General features: G+C 38.4%; 1 protein-coding gene across 1 annotated transcript in view; it reads right to left on the bottom strand.

Moving 5' to 3' along the window:
• Window positions 1-16,962, bottom strand: part of LOC134801853 (protein madd-4) — a 490,229-nt gene that overhangs the window by 185,352 nt on the left and 287,915 nt on the right. The window lies entirely within an intron of this gene.

The following is a 16,962-nucleotide window of genomic DNA, read 5'->3' as shown; positions in this document are numbered from 1 at the left end:
TTTTCCGAGCAAAGCTCGGTCTCCCAAATATTAATTACTTATAAGGGTCCATTATGCCAAATCCAACTTGGATAGATGGATTAAAGACCTAATAGGAACTCCAAGAAAATTGAACATAGCACGGAAAGGGAGTATAAGTTACTTATTTACTTAAAAGCTTTTCAGTAACAGGTACAGGATTAAACGGAGCCGATTCCTGAAAGCACCAAACTTTCAGGAATAAGCCGAAAGCTTAGCTTTACCCTTTTCTATTTCACTTATCTTCGCTTTTTAGTTATCTGGATTGGGAACTCGAAAATATCTGAGATTTTATTGTTTTCAGTGTGTTTTTAAAAGTTTCTATGTAAAGAATTTGAATTCGTCGCATCGAAGTATGATTTTCTTTTCATAAACTGTTATGTTATACTTAATATAACCCTCATTAGGTTGGATAAGGTATCTTTGTTTTCAGAATTTTATTTATTTATTTAGACTTAATGTCTAAATGCATTCTCTACCAGTCAACCATAAGGCTAAACAGAGATTATTTTAATCATAACAGACTATTTGTATAGAGGTCACTTGTTTTTCGGACTTTCTAAAGCAGTGTTGCTGCTGTTTTATTATTATTCCAACGCTACGCCAGCGCTGGGCCCATCCAGCGAGTGGCCTAAGGGTAAGACGTGCAACTTTTAATCCGGAGGTCGCGGGTTCGAAACCCGGCTCGTACCAATACAATGAGTTTCTCAAATGTTTCCAACCCTTAGAACCGACTCAGTTAGTTTCTTAAAGCGTAGCATTTTACAAGTAAAATAACTTTTAGGATCATTATCAAACTGCACAACGGGACTTAATCGCGTATTTAAGTTTTAAGATTTACCTCCGACGTTTCGAGGACGGCGTTGTCCCCGTGGTCTCGGAGAAGACTGGCTCAAGTTGACATCAACATCTTCTAGCCGCGCGAGTTTTTCGAACTACCCGCACTTGGTCTTGTTTATCAGTTTGAACGTTTTGCGCACTAGGGATGTCACTCTGTCGACACACAACACTAACGATATTCGATTTATCGACTGTCGATATTCGTTTCCGCTTACATTTACTAATGACTGGATTCCATGTGGATGAGATCTTAAAACCCTCGTCCCGATTAAAATTGCAATGTTTTTTGATTTCAATGGCTTCCCGCACTTTTCTACTGTAGAAATGGCGATCCGTGGAGAGGATTTTAGGGTTATGCAGCTCAATCCAGTGGTTTGGTCCTGACTCCAGCAAATGCTCAGCCACCGCAGACTTGTTGACCTGACGATTTTTGACAGCTGCGATATGTTCCTTAACTCTTTCTGCTATGGTGCGCTTAGTTTCTCCGATATAGGAACTACCACAACTGCAATCTATTTTGTTGACCACGGGGACAACGCCGTCCTCGAAACGTCGGAGGTAAATCTTAAAACTTAAATACGCGATTAAGTCCCGTTGTGCAGTTTGATAATGTTTAATAATCGTGAAAGTTTAAACTTTTAGGATCTCCCCAGATATATCGACGCGGAATCGGCAAAAGCTGAAAGGAAAAAGCTTTATATCTGCGCAGTAAGAGCGAAAAATTCGTCGTTCGGCTCGGCTCGCATCGGCCGACGCCGTTATTTTTCGCTCTTATTGCGTAGACATAAAGCTTTTTCCTATCTGCTTTTCAATTATTTATTTAATTCGAATCACAGAGATCCATTTAGTGTTAGTCGTAAAACAAATCTTAAAATGAATTAAGGTTAGTGATATACAATTACAATTTACAAAATAGTTTAATATACTATGGCTTTTGCCGATTCTGCGTCGATATATCTGGGGAGACCCTTACATGACTTGTGTGGTGACTTCGCTATATCGCTCTAAGTAATAGTATATTAGATAGGATAGAATAGAATAATATATACTCGTATGTGTTTTATTTGTGTCACTGCCAGGTATATCGATCAAGCATTGGTAGCATGTCGTGGAAACATTGATTTTTCAGCACATCAAATATTCAGAGACTCACTGATTATAGGTATATTTGCCTCTGATACACATTTCACTGAATTCTAAACCTTAATCCTTTGCAATAAGGTTTAAGTTAGTTAACAATATTGATATATTGTAGTAATTATGTGTTATGTTTTTGTCCTTATTATCGAGTTTGATAGCTATTATTTTATTCCTAATCATTGTCGATTTTAATATACGATATTTTAGGTTGGTTATTATAATAACTTGGCCATATTTTTCATGATATCATTCAAGAGGATTATGTAGGTACAGAAAGTAAAAACCGGCCAAGTGCGAGTCGGACTCGCGTTCCAAGGGTTCAGTATATTAATTCCGACTCACGCTTGACTGCACATTTCTAATTAGTTTTCCTGTCATCTATGTATAGTTAAAGAACTAATTTGTGTATATTTTTCAAAATTTTAGAACCAGTAGTTTCGGAGATAAAGGGGGGGGGGGGTGGTCGGAGAGACAGACAGACGCACGAGTGATCCTATAAGGCTTCCGTGTTTTCCTTTTGAGGTATGGAACCCTAAAAAATGAATTATAATTACTAAACCAAACTAAAGTTAGACAGAAGCTTGTGTTATATGATTTCAAACTTCCAAGTAGTTTCCATTTACCTTCCATTTGAAATACTTGTTTTTATATTCCAAGCCAAGTTGGCCCGGTGCCGTAGGGGAGACCGAGGTGAGTTGTGTCAGAGGAGAGTTGTGACATTGTCGATTTTTTGGAATCTAATAACTGTTAGTGAGCTCGCAACAGTGTGCGTTTGTTAGCTCGCAACTTGAACTAACAAACGCGCGCTATTACGACCTAGATTTTAGTTAATAGATTCCACAAATAAATCGACAATGTCACAACTCTCCTCTGTCACAACTCACCTCGGTCTCCCCTAATTATGTAAAGTTGTGTAAATTGCGGTTCGTTGCTTTTACAGATTGCACTGTTTCTTGCGGTTATTAATGACTCTTCTTCTTCGTCGGTGTCACTCTTGACAGAGTGGTCGTGGTCGTCACTTCAGGTGTTGGTGGCAAGCTTCACAACACGTCGCCACTCTTCTCTGATAGCCGCCTTCCTCGTGCATTCATGTAGTGATGATGAGCTATTTACTGCCGCTTTTATCTGGTCGGTCCACCTCATAGGCGATCTTCCTCGTGGCCTGGTACCCTCAACCTTTCCCTGGACCACAAGTCGCTCAATAGCCACCTCCCCTCGGCGGCATACGTGACCAAAAAAGGTGAGGATACGAGACTGCACCAAAGATGATGAGATGAGATTAATGACTACTTGCTTTAAAATGTCAAAGCAGTGAATTGTCAGTTTACTTACTACCTGATGGTACGCGGTCGGAGGATCTTGAAGGAGTCAGACAAACAACGTATGCTTCGCATGGCGTATATTGGGAAAGTAAGACAAGTACATTTAAATTCACTAGCCTAAATCTATTACTATTGATTACAGCGCCACCTATGGACTGTATAGGGAACTATGTACCTTTATTGGCGTATCGATTATCGATAAGCCATCTAGGGTTCGATAAAGTATAAATAGGGTCAGATAGATGGCGCTGTTAACTTCGTTCGCAAGTTAACACTAACTTCTATGATGTTGGGATGATGAGTGATGACACATGTTGAATTCTATTAACAAATTCTAAGTTAAATAGATAGAAAATTAACAATAAGTATATCACAATAAATTGGATACAAAATATATGGAAATTACATAAATATAGGAGGAAAACGAGCAGACTAATTGCCGGATGGTAAGCAATTGGGCGTTTTCAGAAATAAATATCGAAAAGCCGATTCTCACAGTCCCGGTGTTTTTGGGTTATTTCAACTCAGAATCACTAGCATATTCAATTCTGATGATTAAATAAAATGCCCCCAAAAATTGTATGAAAATTGTACATCGGCTACGGCACGCACATACAAGTGAAAATTTTTTTCATACTAAAACGTGACGTAATGGAATGGACATTTTGGGACATCTTTTTTTAATGGTGGGATGGAGAATGCTGTCGATTCTGAGTAGAATGAGCCCAAGAACGTCCAGATGTGAAAGAATCAGGTTTTCAATATTTATTTCTGAAAACGCCCAATTACCTTTGGCCATGGACACCTGCAATATCAGAGGGGTTGAAAGTGCGTTGCCGGCATTTAAGATACGAGAAGAAGGAGGACCTATAAGAAGGGAGTACCTACGCTCTTTTTTAATCGTTTTCGTATTCGTCAGCTAGCGTGCCTAACTCTTAATATCAGTACTAATACATTAAATCAAATTAAAATCATTTTAAATTGGTGTAGACTCTAGAGTTTCATTTTTATTTCGTCCCAGTTTAAAATAAAAAAAAATTTATCATAATTTCTGACATGATTGATTCAAAATTTGCTTTCAATATTTCCTATAACGTTGGGCTACGTGACCTACTAAATAGCTTAAAACTAGATATTTATCGATTAAACAGGTATCCTTGTTTATGTTTAACTAGAAAATAAAAATAGTATGAGTAAATAATAAGAGTATGCATGTTTACTTATACATTACGCAAAGGCTTCATGCCTCACCGGCATATTCAAACACGATTATACCTGGCTAATCTAAAAAGCAGCATTTTCAATGAAAACTCAATGCAAAATGTACCTTAAAATCTTAATCTGAAAGTTCCTTTCTCAACCTCATTTGTTTTCGAGATACCGCCTTTTAGCTTATACGGCATTACTAGCTTTCTTTCACGATAAACCGCTTTCTTTCGCTTTCAATTCAAAAGAAATAACTAATAAATAATGAGGAGAACAAGATTAATGGCTGCGTGCAGTTTACCCTTTGAAAAGGGTTGTTATACTTATAAGTATACGCTAAAGCCCAGCGTACTTGTGGAAGTACAAATTATAACCCTACTCGGATGTTTTATGAGATACTTAAGGTTACATTGCTGTTGCGATTAGAACGTTCAATCTGTCACTCATTTTATTAAGGAAAAGGATAAGGGCATTTATTTGTGTAATAAACATATGTGTTCCTGAGTTATGGGTGTCTTCTAGGCAATATAAGTATGTATTTATCTATATACGTATGTATATCGTCGGCTAGATCTATGTAAAATTGTCCCCAAATATTTATTATTTATTTATTTATTAGTAAAACACTGATTTAAACTTTCACGATTTTTAAACATTATTAAACTTTACCACGGGACTTAGTCGCGTATTTAAGTTTTAAGATTTACGTTTACGACGTTTCGAGGACGGCGTTGTCCCCGTGGTCTCGGAGAAGACTGGCTAAAGTTGACATCAACATCTTTAACGCCGTCCTCGAAACGTCGCAGGTAAATCTTAAAACTTAAATACGCGATTATGTCCCGTGGTACAATTGAATTCCATAATAGGTATTTATTAGTAGATGAACTACAACCTAAAACTCCGGTAGTTTAGTTAGAAAGTTAGGTAATTCCGCGATTATTCTCTTAAGGACTGTAGGTACTACAAGCGTTGTAAATGTTTTTATCATATTAAAATATCTTTTTCAGTCCTCACATTTATAATAATAATGATACGTTCCATCAAATGTCAGCTTACAAAAGGTATCTTCTTTCACGTATTTTGCGTCCAATTACAGACAAAAACAGTTATTTCTGCTTAAGGAAAACGTCTTTCTCAACGAGAAACAGAAAACAATAATAATGTAAGAATATTTGATGTGCAATTATGAAAATCATTTGTTTTGATAGAAGCAGGAGGTACTTTTGGTAGGCATTTACTTGTTAAAGAGAGAGTTGCGATACTTCCATTGGATTTATGGCCTTGAATATGACAGCAGTGGCAGTGATTGGATCATACAATTAACGACCAACGGTTAACGTTCTTGCTTGAGGCAGCTTGGCCTTAAGCTTAATATACATACCATTTCAAATACCCACAGTACCTAGTAAATCAAAGTAAAATCAAATCTAAATTTGTTAATTTCAAACAAATAAGGTATCCATAGATTGTTAGTCAACAGGCAAATATATTAATCTATTGTTAGAATTTATACATAAACATAATATGAACTTATATTAAATTATTTGCTCGGTCCAATACCTTAGGATCGGACAGTCAGCAGCAGACAGCAATTTCCGTTAGAATGAGACTTTATTTTTCGTGTTAACTATCCGTGCGAGCTGCCTAAATAAAACGGGTCATTTTCTCATAAAATGGCCATATATAAATAAATAAAATAAAACAAAGTCTCATTAAATATTGCCCTTGATATTAGAATCTTTCTAGTTCACGCTTATAGACTAACTCTTTTGTAACAGTACATTAAAAACTCCTTAGTTAACGGTCGGTTACCCGCTTCCGCTACCGCTCATGCCTCCGCCCGCTCACGGCGACCGCTGCCAAGTCACGATTCCATCATAAACAGACCGAGCAGGCCGAATTTACCCTCGCACAGCGCACAACAACAAGACACTTTCATTTTACACTGCAATTTTAAGCAGTTTAACTAGCATTAGCACTGAAACCACGCCGCAAACGCAATACATAACTAACAGCTTAGATTTTTCCTTGTAACACACTTTTTTCTTGACATATACATATATTATTATACAGGTCCTGTCTGGATTTTGTTTGTGTTAGTTAAAAATCAACTTGTACTAACGGTTTTTTATTGCAATTTATTAAGTATTTCTATATAGAAATAGGGATATGCCCTTTATTAGCAGAGATCGGCGGGGGTGAGCTATTTACATTATAATTTGACATATCTTACGTCATATTATAAGGCAAATAGCTCACCCCCACCGATCTCTGTTTATTAGTGTTGCATTTTATTGTATTAACTTGGTAATAAGAAATTTATTTATAGATACACTTGCAGAAGCTCAAACTAGGATTTGTATACTTTTTAAACTCTTAAATTTCCGTGTACGTATACAAGTACAAATTACTTAGAGCATCTCAGACCTGACACACATAGGTACTGCCGAATGTGCTACACAAAGTACAAACTGTAAGATATAATAAAAAACTAGATGTGAAGCATACGTTTGGTGTCTGTGAACGAAGGGCCGCGAAATATGTTTTTTAGAATGTATGTAGGTACTGCCTACAAATTCAATACGGCAGACCAAAACCAAAGATATATGTAACTCCGTATAAGATAAATAAATTCTAAGATAAAATCGTGCCTCGGAAATCAAGAAAAAGTCATTCTTGAATAGATGGCGCCATACCTTTGGCCTATTCTCGGCTAGATGGCGTTGACGACACCGTTTGATATTTAACAATTTTAACACATATCAGTGAAAGAACATGGGTCAGTATGGAACAATAAAAATTAAAAATCATTTATCCGTAAACATATTTTGATTAATTTATACATTTTCAATTTTATTTTAAGTTTTAATCGTGTGTCGATAGATGGCAGTAAATGTACCGTGACTACAAAATTTACTTTGGCCCTCTATACCCCTCTATACCATCTATTATCTTTGCCAAAACACTCCATACTAAAATTATCTGAATATAAATATGAATAAAATTGCGTATCAAATTATAGTAAAGAAAGGACGCTTAGCACACGGAATTCCGTACATTAGCCCGCCTAGTTATATCTCTAGCGCACGCGCGTAAATATATATTGCTGTCCTGCTTGCACAGAGTCATTGACGCCGTCATTATAGGCGAAACAGCAATATAATTACGCGTGTGCAATAGTGATAGGAACAGGCAAAATTGCAAGATACCTAGGAAAGAAGACTCAATAACAATCCTTATATAAAATAGATAGTCTTATTTATGAAAATTTTGCAGTGGAACGTTAATGGCTTCCACGCAAGATTTGAAAATATAAAACTCATCTTAAATGAGGTTGACCCACTATGCTTTTGTATAAATACAAGAAACAAACTTTAAAAACAATTATTGCGCTAAGTTAAAAAAAATACGAAACCTTTTATAAAAGCCGTACACACAGCAGTATAGCCAGCGGTGGAATAGCGACATATATAAAGCCTCACTCACTCCCTGAACGTATTGATATTAAAAGCAATCTTGAAGTAATAGCAATCTTCTTCAACTTCTTCTTCAACCTAGCGTTTTCCCGGCCTAGCGCCAGGGTCCGCTTTCCTGCTCAGTCTTCTCCACTTTGCCCGGTCTTCGGCACCCTCAGGTGTGAGATTGTTCTCTCCCATGTCCGCTGTCACGACGTCCAGCCAGCGCTTCCGCTGGCTGTAACTATCTGTAACTTATATTTGCCCAACAGCTGTTTCTTTCTTTAGTGTAAGCTCTGTAAACATAAGTTGTGGCAGGCCGTCGGCGGCAGATTTTCGGAACAGCGGAACAATATGAGGCGTTTCGACATGTTACTAACATGCTAGCCGCATATGGTGCTCGGAAATTGCCGATTTTGAGTTAGTGGCTTGTTTCGGCGTCTTTATTGCGTTTAAAACTAAGCTATGACCGCTGTTTTGCCTTCGATTTTATCGTGTCGTTTCGAGAATTCGATATAAAAGTACGGCTTATTTTTTTAGCAAGTCATACTTTATAAAAGCAATATTTAGCCAGACAACCTTCTTCCACATTTATACATAATATAATGGACAGTTATCCCTTCAGGATTGTTTTTAGGGTTCCGTACCCAAAATGTAAAAATGGGACCCTATTACTAAGACTCCACTCCACTGTCCGTCCGTCTGTCTGTCACCAGGCTGTATCTCATAAAACGTGATGGCTAGACAGTTGCAATTTTCTTCACAGATGATGTATTTCTGTTGCCGCTATAAAAACAAATACTAAAAAGTACGGAACCCTCGGTGGGCGAGTCTGACTCGCACTTGTCCGGTTTTTTCTCCTTGACTCGCTTTTCGTTTTCGATTCCCGTTTCGGTAGTAACTCTGAGTGTCTTTATATTACCTCTTTACGCTTAAACCGCTGAACTGATTTAGGTAAATGAAATTTTGTATGGAAATGGTCTAAGTCCCGGAGAAGGACATAGGATAGTTTTTAATACAAAGGGGAGGATAAGGAGGAAGGAAGGAAGCAAGGAAGCACGAAATCGTGGACGGTAGCTTGTTAAGCCCGTCATAGACGGAGCGATAATATACCAAAAGATATCTTATTGCAAGGCATCAAGATACCTTGCAATAATATAGTTATTACGACACATTTCGTCTCTCTCACATTGTATTATAGATGCTAGACAGAGAGCGATATATATTTTGGTATCGTTGGCGTATGTGGTGCTTACCTATACTAATATCTCTCGGTATCTTTCAGTATATTAATATATATTATCGCTACGTCTGATGTCTGATTCTTTAATCATATTAACCTCGTATTGTCTGCGAAGCACTTCAATTTGGACCAAAAACGCACTGATTCAAAATTTTAATTAAATCCGATCTTAATTTGTAGCTAAACGCTATCCCGTATGTCAATCACACCTAAAACCAACAGATGGCGTTGCCGGCACCGCGCCAAAATTCCACCACGTCTGAATAGAGGCAACTCAATACAACTTGTATAAGACTTACGCCTCTTTTCAACTGGGGACAGCCTTGATCGCGCTATCGCACCGTGTCTGAATAGACGAACTTAACACACTTTCTATAGGACTTATGCCCTTTTTCCACTAGTGGCAGTTGATCGCGCTATTCAAGTATTATCTGTGGTCGCCGCTGATTGGATGAGTTAAATTAATGGCGTTTATATCCTGTCTCATTGGCTGGATGAAATGAAGTTTGGAATAAATAAATAGGTAGAGTAAATAGGTACTGGGCTATTTTATAGTGTTAAACATATTTAGTCGTAAATTATCCATTAGTACCTAATTGAAGTTCGCAATCATTAAAACATACTGAATTGATTAAGAAGCACTTAAATTAAATGAATGTGACAAATTTCATATGTCCCTGAACTTATCAATACAGAATCCAAACAGCATTCGAGTTTGCGTTGTCTATTTTTGTATGGGATTTTGAACAGCGCGCCAAGCTGTACGTTTTGGAAACTCAAAATCCCATACAAAATGACACTTAACGCTACGCTAACGTCACGTCACGCTCACGTCACGTCGAATGAAATTTACACTAGGGGTACTAGTATTTTATATAATGTATGATAATATTGATAATATTATGGAAACGATGAGGTGACCTTTCTTCCGATCTGTCACCCTGATAAATATTTTTAGGGTTCCGTACCCAAAGGGTAAAACGGGACCCTATTACTAAGACTCCGCTGTCCGTCCGTCCGTCCGTCTGTCACCAGGCTGACGGACGGTCACGAACCGTGATAGCTAGACAGTTGAAATTTTCACAGATGATGTATTTCTGTTGCCGCTATAACAACAAATACTAAAAACAGAATAAAATAAAGATTTAAGTGGGGCTCCCATACAACAAACGTGATTTTTGACCGAAGTTAAGCAACGTCGGGCGGGGTCAGTACTTGGATGGGTGACCGTTTTTTTTTTGCCGTTTTTTGCATTATGGTACGGAACCCTTCGTGCGCGAGTCCGACTCGCACTTGCCCGGTTTTTTTAATTAGTATTGTTTGATACATTACTTCCATGTAGGCTATGTCCCAATGCCGTGTCGATGCTATGCTGCATCGCAATTTGGACCTTATTACAATAAGCATAAGGTCCACCGATCGACAGTTAAGAGTGACGGTGATGGTAGCTTACACTTGTGTGTAGAATTCTTGGACATTTTACTGTAAGCCCGAAATCCAATCTCTTACCTTGCTTGCCAACTTGATCGCATAGCGCTCTGTTGAAAAACAGTACGTTGCATAACTGGACAGGTCAATTCCAACGTACACTGATATCAGACTGACATCTAACTGATGTCATTCAGTTCTCGTGCATGTCGCTCGTACTTGTCCGGACATGTATTGGTGCGGACGGGACGCACGATTTGTTTCTCGTATCAGTCTGCCACAAATTTAATGTCAAAATTGATGTTGCTTCCCGGATTTATAACATTTGCGGCAACATTGCACCGTAGTAACAATTCTCTTTTTAATTATGCAGAAGTAATGGTGGTGTAGTCTAAAATACGAATGGCACCTTAAATCTACACGTGGAAGTACAGAAATATAGTACTTACATACGTAGTCCATAATTGTTTTCCCTCGTACCTATAAAGGATGACTCACGTTAGACCGGGCCGTGTCCGGGCCGGAGCTTCCGGCGCTAACTTTTCTATGACATGACAGGCGAACACGTGATGCTTTCCATAGAAAACGATGCGCTGGAAGCTCCGGCCCGGACACGGCCCGGTCTAACGTGAGTCATCCTTTATCTTGGAAGCGTTCGTATTTGTCATGCTACTTAAGTAAACCTCAGTACTTATTGTGCCGAGACTGACTGAAATAGCATAACACGTTCGTGCGTTTCCGTGAAAATACGATGGCAAACAACTATGCACTTCATCTGTATTGTACTGTTTACCATCTGTGTGCTATTTATATCCCATTGTTCTCAACACACGATCGGTTTATTGTTACCTCCGAAGAAACACCGCCACACGAAATTGGACTCTATTCCCACCAAATAAAGCACATACTTCAACGACACGATTGTCACAGTCCTGATCGAATTACAGTAAGAAGAGTAATTCCTTCTAGAAGCGTTATTTTTCCTTTGCCTCGGTTTCTAAAGGAGTCTTGACGCGATCGGAACGTAATGTGAAGAGAATGTATTTTGTGTTTTCTGTGGAAAGCGATATACAAGACATTTTATACGTTTTCCGTTATAGACAGATCTTACCTACTGCTACCGATGAACTGCTGCCAGATATGTTTGAGTAAAGATGGCGTGAGGGTAAAGAACTCACGCTAGACCAGGCCGGGGCCGGGCCGGAGCTTACGGCGCTTCATTTTCTATGGAAAGCACCCACGTGATCACCGATCAGCGGTCATAGAAAATTTTACATGTCGGACGCCTAGGCCCGGGGCCGGGCCGGAGCTTACGGCGCTTCATTTTCTATGGAAAGCACCCACGTGATCACCGATCAGCGGTCATAGAAAATTTTACATGTCGGACGCCTAGGCCCGGGCCCGGCCCGGTCCAACGTGAGTCATCCTTAAGTGTGGCGGCGGGATAAGTGTGGCTAGCCTGTTTACACATTGAGAATGGATAAGATGAAAACTAGTTTATCTACAGGAATTAAAGGTGTTATTTATACTGAAGTTATTATATTAGTTATTACCACCACTTAAATAATTGTCTTTTGAAAATGACTAATATCGTTTAAAAGGCGAGGTAAATGTAATAAAATAAATGAAATAGGTATATTACATAACCTACCTATACGTGCCGTTATTCTATACTATGATGGTTTATGATCTTCGAGCAACACCGGGAAGGGAGTCGGTATTCGCACTATTTCCCCTCTGCCGAAGCACATGCCCAACTGGGCATGCACACAACTAGCGCGGTGCGTGTAGACTCATCCGTACACAAAAAGAGATCGAGGTGTGCAAGATTTGTCTTTGACGTGTGTCATTTTCTATGTATTTGTGTCGTCATTACAGATTGGATTTTGTATGTAGTGAGTGAGAAGTGCGACTGTGTGCACGTTTCCCCCCGCAAGAATGACAGAACGATTTGTACGACAAGATATCGCTTGGGCCCTTCCGACGTGTCGGAAGCCGGTGTTGCTCGAAGTGTTTGATATAATTAATTATTTCGAAATACCTTTAAGTACAACGTTATCTTTATCTCAGTAGTCAGAGAAATAGTTATTTGTACAACAAGAGATCAAAGTTTGATATTTCTTCGAGTGCTTATTTTGAGTCCCGTGCAAGCGAAAGATTCTATAATAATCTAATTTAGAATCTTGAGCGTAGTAAGGGATTCAAAAGCGCACGAGATGTAAATAACTTTGATCTCGTGTAGTACACAAAATTTTTCACCCTAAGCAGTGAGAACATACCTAGAGGGACAGAGATAATAGAATCCAAGTATATCGAACTTGTATTAGACCCCGCATGTTGAAATGACATTTGACTATAAAGGTCACTTGAATGTCATTTTGTCTCTGAGTGAGACAAAATGACTCATTGCTCACTGTTTTTAAGAAGCAAAGTACCCTTGTTCGAGCTGCTGAGGTGAAAAACTAATTAAATAATAGAAAGCAAAAACAAAACAAGATCAAAGTTCATTGTAGGTAACGTAAACACATGCTTTTCTCAAATTTTGCTCTTTGTACGATAAATTGTACCTTTGAAACTCTTTAAAGTAAATTACTGTTTTACTTCTATTTTTAAATGCTTAATTGAAACGCTTTTAAAAGCTCAGTACTAAATTGGAGGTAAATTTTATTTAAATTGGATTTAAGAGTTAATGACTAAAAAGGGGTTCGTTAAAAATGTTTTATTGTTTTTATTTTGTTTTCACATAGCTATCACATCTATTCCGCGGTTCCATTAAAAAAAATCAGTATGATTTTTCAAAAACTCTGCTTCCCTTTTTAGAATTCCGTACCGAAAGGGTAAAAATTTACTAAGACTCCACTGTCCGTCCGTCCGTCTGTCTGTCTGTCACCAGGCTGTATCCTCATGAACCGCGATAGTATGTTAGTTAGTGCTTCTGGGCATTTTCCGCAAATCGACAACCATTGTGCCTATTTTGCGTGAAACGAGGCAGCGCTACTGTAATCACCCCAGCTCCTCCATGAACACTAGCAATGTTTTCAGGTTGCTAACTGCCTCTTTTAGTGTGCACGGAGACCCTAGGTATTTGGTTCTGTATATTTCTGTCTGTTTGCAGTCTAGGAGAATGTGTTTTGTTGTTTCCTCTTCTTCCATGCACACTCTGCACATGAACCGTGATAGCTAGACAGTTGAAATTTTCACAGATGATGTATTTCTGTTGCCGCTATTTTAACAACAAATACTAAAAAGTACAAAACCCTCGGTGGGCGAGTTCGACTCGCACTTTTTGTCTTAAGGGGCTTTGTAATTTGTATCAAAATACTACGTTTGTTAAAAGTTGAAAATAAAATCATTTACGCGGAAGAAGTGACGGGCAAAGGTTAGTATGAAGATATTTATGAAAGGTGTATTCCACTTTTCGCCTTCATGGCGCCAATGGATAGAGTTTAAGCAAGTAATAGCCCTGGTTAGAAATCTGAACCTACGACCTCAGCAGATATAGTCCGTGAGACAAACTTTTATTAGGTAACGTTATTATAAACTGAAATAAATGTCATATACTAAGAAAAAGTGACCAAGGCCTCCAGTGCCCCAGGCTGGAATCGAACCAGCAGTGTTAGCGGTGTAGTTGTAGTGTGTGTGTGTGCAGCAGCAGTGGTTATACCGGGTGTGGCCTGTAACACGAGCAAATAATTAAAACATAGATTGTACTCCTCAAACGGTGACACTTTAGTTCAACAACTTTTAAAAATTATGAAGTATTTAGACTCCCTATTTTTCATACAAAATAAATATTATCTTCAATCGACGCCATCGCCACGCCATATCATTGTGATTGACGTTGCTTGTCACGCCTTAAACATAACAAAATTCGCAATACATTGCGTCTTAGAATAAACTTTAAAGTGTATTAATAATCAAACCACAAGTTATTTTTAAAAGTCGCTGTACAAATGTTGGTCAGTATGAAAAGTACAGCCTACAGTTTAATTTTTTGCTCATATTACAAGCCACACCCGGTACAGTAGTGTTTCTACTTGATAAAAACAAATTAAAATATTTTCTGAAAATAATTTAATTTGTTCTAATAGTAGGTAACGTTATTGTTACCTTATTAGTTATTACGATACAATACAAATACTCTTTATTGCCCAATACAGAAAATCATACAATGAATACAGCAACTCAAAAACAGGTAAACAGCAGGCGGTCTTATCGCTAAAAAGCGAGAATGATTTTGGTATTAAAAGTAGCATTTTCATAGGCCATGTATCTAAGTCTAACTAAATGCATTAATAGGTCTCAGTGAGGCCAGGGCCTTTAATTGTATAGGTAAGTAACATACCTATATAAAAATTTGAAAAATATATAATATAGGTATCTGTATTTCGCAAATGTCGTGATCTAATATGAAAATCAACTTAGACCCTTGGCCAACCCTCACACACATTCAATTTTCATTTTATAAATAATTTGCTTATAAGCTTAGAATAAATTTAAAAGTGGAAAAATTTCTGTCTTGGAGGCCTTGGTCACTTTTTCTTAGTATATGACATTTATTTCAGTTTATAATTTCTGTCTTGTTTGAGACTTGAACCCACGGCCTCTTGATCGATACTATACTGATATGATATGGATGGATACGATACTGGATATTTGCTGGCTATGGATGGGGTCTTGGTGGCTCAGATGGCAGAGTGCTGGAGTATCGATCCAGAGCCCGTGAGTTCAAGTCTCACCCTCTTGGGTAAATAATTGGGTCAGTAATTTTCCACTTTTCAATTTATTCTAAGCTTAGTAGCATCGTTAGCAGACGTTTCTGCTTGTTAAAAATTAAAATTTGCTTATACATTATAAATGGGGTTAAGATTTTATACCTGACCTGAGAAAAAGGTAGGTTATGCTTTTAGCGCCACTTGCACCATCCCACTAACCCGGGGTTAACCGGTTAAACCTGGAGTTACCATGGTTACCAGTACAATTTGACACTAGGTTAACGGTTTAATGGGTTAACCCCGGGTTAGTGTTTATAAAAGTTTAAGGTCAATACACGTAAGTGTGGCATAAGGGTAAGTGTGGGTGGCCGTTACAATACATTGCGACCTGTTTACATTTGCCAATAAACGCAAGTAGCAAGTAGTAAATGTATGAACCGGTATGCCACACTTAGCCGTATTGATCTTTTTATTCTTGCTACTTATTGTCAGTTTATTTGTTAAAGTAGTACCATAAGTAGTTACAGAAAAATAAATTGCTACTATAAAACTTCTTTATTTGATGATGTTTCAAACTTACAGCGGGCTCCCACACTACTCGCTCTATAAATAAAGAGCATAATGTACGGTAATCACACGAAAATGCCTCCAGTCACGCCCGGGGTCGAGTCGTGAAGAATCGGTGCACATTGTTAGTAACCCGATAGGCTGGCTTGTTAGGGTATTGTGTTCCGTGCTATTTGGTATAGATTGACTATAGTTTCTAAGGCAGCCATTCTCTAAGTGTGTTCCGCGAAACCCTAGGGTTCCGCGACACCCCTGCAGGGGTTCCGCAAGAATTTAGAACACTATGCTTTAGTCGCCTCGAAAAATTTTACTATGCAAAAAACACACTTCTAAAAACTATTGTTTTATTGTAGGGTTCCATCAAATATTTCGCTTTCCAAAAGGGTTCCGTCAAAAAAAAAGATTGAGAACCGCTGGTCTAAGGCTATGTGGTAATGCCATTAGCGATGATCGACTGGCGCATACTTACATTAGTACCTAAATCTGGCACGTAGTGGCAAACAGTCAGTATGACTCCAAAAAACCGGGCAAGTGCGAGTCGAACTCGCGCACGAAGGGTTCCGTACCATAATGCAAAAAAAAAAAAACGAAAAAAAAAAGCAAAAAAAAACGGTCACCCATCTAAGTACTGACCACTCCCGACGTTGCTTAACTTTGGTCAAAAATCACGTTTGTTGTATGGGAGCCCCATTTGAATCTTTATTTTATTCTGTTTTTAGTATTTGTTGTTATAGCGGCAACAGAAATACATCATCTGTGAAAATTTCAACTGTCTAGCTATCACGGTTCGTGAGATACAGCCTGGTGACAGACAGACGGACGGACGGACGGACGGACGGACAGCGAAGTCTTAGTAATAGGGTCCCGTTTTACCCTTTGGGTACGGAACCCTAAAAACAGTCCATTTTTTTCCATTTTCTACTGCAGACTGTACATGGTTTTTAGGGTTGCATACCCAAAGGGTAAAAACGGGACCATAAAGACTCCACTGTCCGTCTGTTTGTCACCAGGCTGTGTCTCATGAACCG

This window comes from Cydia splendana, chromosome 2, assembly GCF_910591565.1.
Source record: "Cydia splendana chromosome 2, ilCydSple1.2, whole genome shotgun sequence".
Classification (NCBI taxonomy): domain Eukaryota; kingdom Metazoa; phylum Arthropoda; class Insecta; order Lepidoptera; family Tortricidae; genus Cydia; species Cydia splendana.
This window is presented reverse-complemented; position numbering and strand designations above follow the sequence as displayed.